The sequence below is a fragment of the Triticum aestivum genome, chromosome 7A, assembly GCF_018294505.1.
Source record: "Triticum aestivum cultivar Chinese Spring chromosome 7A, IWGSC CS RefSeq v2.1, whole genome shotgun sequence".
NCBI classification, from domain to species: domain Eukaryota; kingdom Viridiplantae; phylum Streptophyta; class Magnoliopsida; order Poales; family Poaceae; genus Triticum; species Triticum aestivum.
In genome coordinates this window covers 50,620,711-50,628,279 of record NC_057812.1, presented here as the reverse complement: position 1 = coordinate 50,628,279, position 7,569 = coordinate 50,620,711, and the positions used below count along the sequence as shown (strand labels likewise).

Sequence of the window (7,569 nt, the reverse complement as noted above, 5' to 3'; positions counted from 1 at the left end):
CTAGTTTAACATGGTGACCTCACTTTGCATGTTTAACAACCCTAAAATTGTGTTTAGTGCAGAACAGTACCAAACCTAAAATATGCATATGGGAATATACCGGAATTGTTGTTCGTTGTTTCCGGCCTCATTTAAACTTGCCTAGATAGGTAGTTTTCATTTGCTTCACCCTCTTGCCATGTTTAACAACATTTAATATTGTTGGATTCCTAAACGAGAGAGAACTAAATAATTGATGTGGTGTTCCGTCAATATGCAACTCGTTGCATATTGAGCTCCACTTAACTTGTAGTTTTGTTTGTGCCCTTTGCCATGCCATGCATATTTAAACCGGACATGCATCATACTTGGTTGTGCATCATGCCATGTTATGTGATGGTTGTTTACTATGTTGTTTGCTTATTTCTGGCTGTTTCCCTCGTTAGCTTCGGTTCCGTTCTGGAGTTGTGAGGATTCGTTCGACTACGTTCGTTTGTCTTCTTCATGGACTCGTTCTTCTTCCTTTCGGGATCTCAGGCAAGATGATCATACCCTCGAAATCACTTCTATCTTTGCTTGCTAGATGCTCGCTCTTTTACTATGCCTATGCTACGATACCTACCACTTGCTTATCATGCCTCCCAAATTGCCATGTCAAGCCTCTAACCCACCTTGTCCTAGCAAACCGTTGTTTGGCTATGTTACTGCTTTGCTCAGCCCCTCTTATAGCGTTGTTAGTTGCAGGTGAAGATTGGAGCTTGTTCCATGTTTGGAACATGGATATTTTGTTGGGATATCACAATATCTCATATTTAATTAATGCATCTATATACTTGGTAAAGGGTGGAAGGCTCGGCCTTATGCTTGGTGTTTTGTTCCACTCTTGCCGCCCTAGTTTCCGTCATATCGGTGTTATGTTCCCGGATTTTGCGTTCCTTACGCGGTTGGGTTATAATGGGAACCCCTTGACAGTTCGCCTTGAATAAAACTCCTCCAGCAATGCCCAACCTTGGTTTTACCATTTGCCACCTAGCCTCTTTTTCCCTTGTGTTTCCGGAGCCCAAGGGTCATCTTTATTTAACCCCCCCCCCCCCCCCCGGGCCAGTGCTGCTTTGAGTGTTGGTCCAAACTAGAGTCCTGTGCAGCGCCCCCTCGGGGAAACTCGAGGTTTGGTTTTAGTTGTATGGAGAGCTCATCTGAGTGTGCCCTAAGAACGAGATATGTGCAGCTCCTATCGGGATTTGTCGGCACATTCGGGCGGTGTTGCTGGACTTGTTTTACCATTGTCGAAATGTCTTCTAACCTGGATGCCGAGTCTGATCGGAATGTCTTGGGAGAAGGAATATCCTTCGTTGACCGTGAGAGCTTGTGATGGGCTAAGTTGGGACAGCCCTGCAGGGATTTGAACTTTTGAAAGTCGTGCCCGCGGTTATGGGCAGATGGGAATTTGTTAATGTCCGGTTGTAGAAAACCTGAAGTTGATCTTAATTAAAATGCACCAACCGCGTGTGTTACCGTGATGGTCTCTTTCCGGCGGAGTCCGGGAAGTGAACACGGTGTTGGAGTAATGCTTGACGTAGGTTGTTCTACGATCACTTCTTGATCATAGTTGTTTGACCGTGCTTTGCCTTCTCTTCTTGCTCTCTTTTGCGTATGTTAGCCACCATATATGCTAGTCGCTTGCTGCAGCTCCACATCATACCTTGCCTTACCTAAAAGCTTAAATAGTCTTGATCGCGAGGGTGCGAGATTGCTGAGTCCCCGTGGCTCACAGTTTACTTCCAAACCAGATGCAGGGACCGATGATACCGCTCCAGACGATGCGCTTGAGCTCAAGTGGGAGTTCGATGAAGACTCTTGCCGTTACTATGTGTCTCTCCCAGATGATCAGTAGTGGTGCCCAGTTGGGGCGATCAGAGACCGTGTCGCATGTGGGGGTTGATCTTTTATTTTGGTACCATAGTCGGACCATGAGTGTATCGGATGATTGTAATGTTATTCATGTATTTGTGTGACGTGGCGAGTGTAAGCCAACTATGTATCCTTTCCCCTTTTATCTATTTACATGGGTTGTTGTGAAGATTACCTTACTTGCGACATTGCTTTCAATGCGGTTATGCCTCTAAGTCGTGCTTCGACACGTAGGAGATATAGCCGCATCGAGGGCGTTACATCAACCATAAGAGGACCGGAGCCGAGGATATAAAGTGCGCATCGATGGTTATATGGGCTGTAGTGCCTAGTGATGACAATATCACAATAATTGTGAGGTTGGTTTCCCGACATCCACAGATGAGAAGTCTTACCGGTCGATATAACATTGAAGTTCTTCAATGTCGAGTGCAAGAGTCCCGACTTCAGGTACATATGGATGTTATCTCTAAATGAAAGTTCTTCGCGGTCGACCATAAGAGGACCGTAACCGAGGATATAAAGTGCGCATCAACGGTTATATGGGACGTAGTGTCTAGTGATGAAAATATCACAATCATTATGGGGTTTGTTTCCCAAGACCACAATGGAAAACATTGCCATAAGTTTTAACATTGAAGTTCTTCATGGTCGAGTGCAAGAGGCCTGCCTTCGAGTACATATGGCTGACATCTGTAAAGTTATTCGTGATCGACCATAAGAGAACCGGAACCAAGGATATAAAGTGTGCATCGACGGTTATATGGGACATAGTGTCTAGTGATTATGAAAATAACACAATACTGGTGGGGTTGGTTTTCCAAGATCCCTAGTGATAAAACTTACCAATCAATATAATATTAAAGTTCTTCATGGTCGGGAGAAAGAGGCCCGCCTTCGAGTACATATGGCTGCTATCTCTAATGTACTTTGCGGTCGACCATAAAAGGACCGGAACCGAGGATATAAAGTGCGCATCAACTATTATATGGGACGTAGTGTCTAGTGATGACAATATCACAATAATTGTGAGGTTGGTTTCCCGACATCCACAAATGAAAAGTCTTACCGGTCGATATAACATTGAAGTTCTTGAATGTCGAGTGCAAGAGGCCTGGCTTCAGGTACATGTGGATGTTATCTCTAAATTAAAGTACTTCGCGGTCGACCATAAGAGGACCGTAACCGAGGATATAAAGTGCGCATCAACGGTTATATGGGACGTAGTGTCTAGTGATGAAAATATCACAATAATTGTGGGGTTGGTTTTCCAAGATCCCTATTGAAAAAACATACCAATCGATATAACATTAAAGTTGTTCATGGTCGGGTGAAAGAGGCGCGCCTTCGAGTACCTATGGCTGCTATCTCTAAAGTTCTTCGTGGCCGATCATAAGAGGACCGGAAGCGAGGATATAAAGTGTGCATCAACGGTTATACGGGTATAACACCCCGCCCCCCCCCCCCCCCCCCCCCCCACACACACACACCACCACCACCACCACCTCCACAATGTTCCATCTTGTCATGTCAGGAGTCCATCCTTGAAAGAATGTTGTAATGCAACTTTGCAATGCTTCATGAAGATTGTCCGCAACCTTTCTGTGCCTACCCTGAATGACCTTGTCAGACTCGTCTCCGTTGTTCATTGTTGGGTCAAGAATGACGATCCTCCTCTTTATAAAATCCGAAATGTAGGATATTATGTACAATGCAAGGTGCTTACTCGAGGTGCTTAGAGAAATAAACCAGGCTTTCTCTAAGCACTAATGCTTATTTGTACAGGATAGACGCTTAGTTAGGCGTCTCTTCTATAGAAATAGACACCGGTGCTTCAGAAAAACCCGGTTTATTTTTCTAAGCATCTCCCTAAGCATCTAGCATTATACAAGGCCTAAGAAGAAAGCAAAACACATGACGCTTTGTCCGAAATGAACAACCCATGTACAATTTTAGTTGCACTTTGTACTCACATCAGTACAATGGCAAAATGTACACGTCCTTGTAACACTGCCAAGTTTACATGTCTTGAATCAAATATATTCACTACTTGGCATCTGAAAACCATGTCCTGGACCTCTTGCACTTGTCCACGTTTCTTCTGCATTGCCCATACTTGATGCCGAACCCAGTCTCCCAAGAGTATAGGTTGTAGAAGTCGTAAGCTTCGTCCAAAGAATCAAATTCCTCGCTGATTTCCGGCTTGTGGACGGTACCTGACTTCTTATCTGCGAAATTCCTCATGGCCTTCTCCAAAGAACTTTTCCTTCCTGATAATGAGGCGCGGCGGTCGGGTATCTTGCCAACTCGGGCTCTACATATATTTGAGATGTTAACCGCAATTGGAATGAAGATAAAAATGTCAAATATAGTCAAAATGTGCTCATCACTCTGACTTTGATTCAGAAAAAATAGATTGACCTAATGGATACTGTATGCATTGATATATGCAACAGCCAATTGACCTAATTGATACTATATGCATAGATATATGCAACAACCAATTGCTCCAGAATAATTAACCGTGTGGCATCAATATGTATACTGCTCATAAAATTGTCTTCATGCACATGCCAATGCCTAGGCCAAAAATTGACAGTATAAATGCCTGCAACAAATGCAGCAAAGTCTGTCTATAAAAAAATAGTGAAACCCAAGCTGGGGGTATGACACAAAACGAAAATTGGATCGCATACTGGGCCCCAGATTGACATGTTTATGAGTGCTAATGACAACAGGAGGTCTTGTAACCTCCAAAAACTACTTTTGAATAACAAAAAACTGCTCCAAAATAAATGAATTGTTGACAGCAATCAACTGAACATGATAATCCCAAAACTAGAACTGAACACGCTGTTGACCATTCTACCAAGCTCGGGCTGATTCGAATCCTCAAATCATTATCAAGCCAACAACTTTACTGAAAAAGAGAGTACTAGTTGACTGAAAGTTGTATTGTAAGAGGGGGGCGTTGGAAGGAGGGGTGGGGGTCGATTAAGCTCGCACCTTTGAGGCCATAGAGTTGGAGTGCGTTGCGATTCAGATGGATGCTCTCTGTGACTGTCGGTTTGGTCAATGTCTGGGACATGGAAAAAAAATCTTCCGTTGCCTCTTGAACTTGAGATGCAGAACTTGAGGAAGGAGAATCGCTATCACCATCTTTCCCTCCATCACCGCACCTCCCCTCCCTCCGGCAATGCCAGATCTAGAACGCCCACGGTTGCGACCGGCTGGGAACAGAAGCTGTTCATCGGCATGGCAAGATGAAGATTTGAGGATTTTCGGTGGAAAACAAGGAAAGAAAAAGAGGATCTTGTGAGAGGAGAAACCTGAACAAGAGATCCGTGAATGACTCCGCGCCGAGATTCATTGGTGATTTGTGAAGAAATATCGAGATCCAGGCGCGACGATGAGGAGGGCATGGTTCCGCCGGTCAATGCAGCTGCGACTGGGATTCGAATTTTGAATTGCGTCTGGCTTGGGTGGATGGGGTAGCCTGGTCACGGTGTAGTTGACGGGGAGGTAGGCGAGTACGAACTATGCGCTAGCGTAGGTAGGACGCCAGATACGATCTTACGTGTATTCGCTTCATATGGCGCTCGGAAAAATGAAATAGCCAAATCCGTGTGGGCCATGTGGGACACGCTAGCGCCGATCCAGGGTGCAGCGACGGCTCCGATACTGGTTGCGCGCGCAACCAGTTAGGAAAGGCCTTATCCGATTTTATGTGTAGTGTAGTGTACTATGGCTAACAACAAGTCATGTTAGTTTGATCAAGTGTCCAGATCAGCAAGTCATGTTTGTAATGTGGGGTAATAACGTCCTGGCTGCTACTTATATCTTGGTTGATTTAGTTGCTGCTCTTGTGGTCTGCATCCACGAGTGAATTTCTCGGATCTCTGCATGCATCGCTGAACAAAATTCCCTGGTCTACTTGTATCTTGGGTAATGTATCTCTGTGTCCCCAACTGAATTTCTTGTGGATCCCCCTGGTCTACTATTTAGCATTACTTTTCTATATCGTGGACCAGGGAATGAAGGTTTTCAGTGCTGGATCATCAAACACATGCCTTGTAGACGCAGCCGCAGGAACCAGAAGCAAGAGAACCTGGGGGCTGCGTCGTGTTGTTTCAGGTTGAGTTTTTTGCAGTAAGAAACTGGCAAGCCCTTCCCTCAGTCGCTTGAGTTACATAAATAGCATCCATGTTCTCAAAGCAATTGAGCTAAAATCACATGTTCTCAACGTGGGTGCCGTTTCCTTCTTGGAGGCGCTGCCATGGCCGTTATCTGTGCCCCTCTTCGAGCATCGGGGAAAACCCTAGGTTTTGGTTATCCGGATCGGACGGCGACGGCGTCTCGGCGTTGTCCTCCTTCATGAAGGCGTTGTCTTGTATGGTCGCGGCATCCTCGGTTCTTGATTTGGAGAAGTTGGTTGTCTAGTTGTTGGTCTGAGCTGCTTCTCAGGGCGGCGAGTGTAGCTGTGTTTTTTTGTTGGGTCGTGTCTCCTTTGTCTCTCTTCTTCGGGCATTATGGTCACGCCCTTGCGTCCATGTCATGTGTTGTATCACCTGTTGTACTTGTTCTAACTTCTTCTATCAATAAAATGATACACAAGCTTTACGTATTCCCCCAAAATCACATGTATAGATCAGCCGGCCCACCTCGACTAGGCATTGTTCGTGTTCCTGAACTGTTTGTCGTCTTGCAGTTGGCCTGGGAGAGGAAAGTGACCTTTGCCGCTGCTGCCTTCGTATGATGGAAGGGGGAAGCCGTGGATTTGCAGCCCCTTCCATCTGATGACGCCATCCGATCTCTCGCCACTGGATCAGGGTTCTCGGCAAGTTCTAGGGTTCCATCTCTTCATGCCACGGTGGTACTAGGGTCGCGGCATTTATCTGCCAATCTGCCGCAATGGTCTCAAATTAGTACATCCAAGTTAGTAGCCAATAGCCTTTCACAAACATATAGCACTCGTTTAAGCAGCTAGCATATTTATATGTTTATAAAAGAAAACACACACTAGTAGAAAAAGGGTCAAACGTGAAGCACATTAGTGCCGGTTTGAATTTGAGCTGGCACTAATTGTACCATTAGTGCCGGTTCGAACGGCTATGCATTAATGCCGGTTCGTGTTGAACCTTTAGTACCGGTTCGTGCCACGAACCGGTACTAAAGGGGTGACGGCAGGCTGGCGTCAGGCCGGGGCCCCACGATCACCTTTAGTACCGGTTCGTGTCACAAACCGGTACTAGAGGGCTAACCTTTAGTACCGGTTTGTGCCACGAACCGGTACTAAAGGGGTCTGACCTATAGTACCGCTTTGTGACACAAACCGGCACTATAGGGCAATTTTCAAACTCTACCCCCCCCCCCCCCCCCCCGTCGCCATTTCAGTTCTGAAAAAATCAAAAGAAAATGATAAAAACTTCAAAAAATAAAATCCTTCGAGAGGTAGTTATATTACTACACCTACTAGTTAGGAAAATTTGAAAACTTAAATTTGGACATGTTTTGCAAAAAGTGTAGGGAAAATGTAAAACGGCTATAACTTTTGCATACGATGTCAGAAAAAAACATATAATATATCAAAAAATTCAGCACGAAAATCCGCATCCGAATAAGACTGCCTACGGCCTGTTTGGAATTTTTTAGAATCCTCAAATTCCAAAAGGAAAAAAA

The 7,569-nt window shown here is 45.1% G+C and overlaps 1 long non-coding RNA gene across 1 annotated transcript; it reads right to left on the bottom strand.

The window, feature by feature from the left end:
* Window positions 1–3,541: 3,541 nt before the first annotated feature.
* Window positions 3,542–5,449, bottom strand: LOC123154373 (uncharacterized). Its single transcript, XR_006476818.1, has 3 exons — window positions 5,220–5,449; window positions 4,897–5,133; window positions 3,542–4,204 (listed from the first exon to the last, which is right to left on the bottom strand). It is a non-coding gene; the product is annotated as an uncharacterized lncRNA (long non-coding RNA).
* Window positions 5,450–7,569: the final 2,120 nt, after the last annotated feature.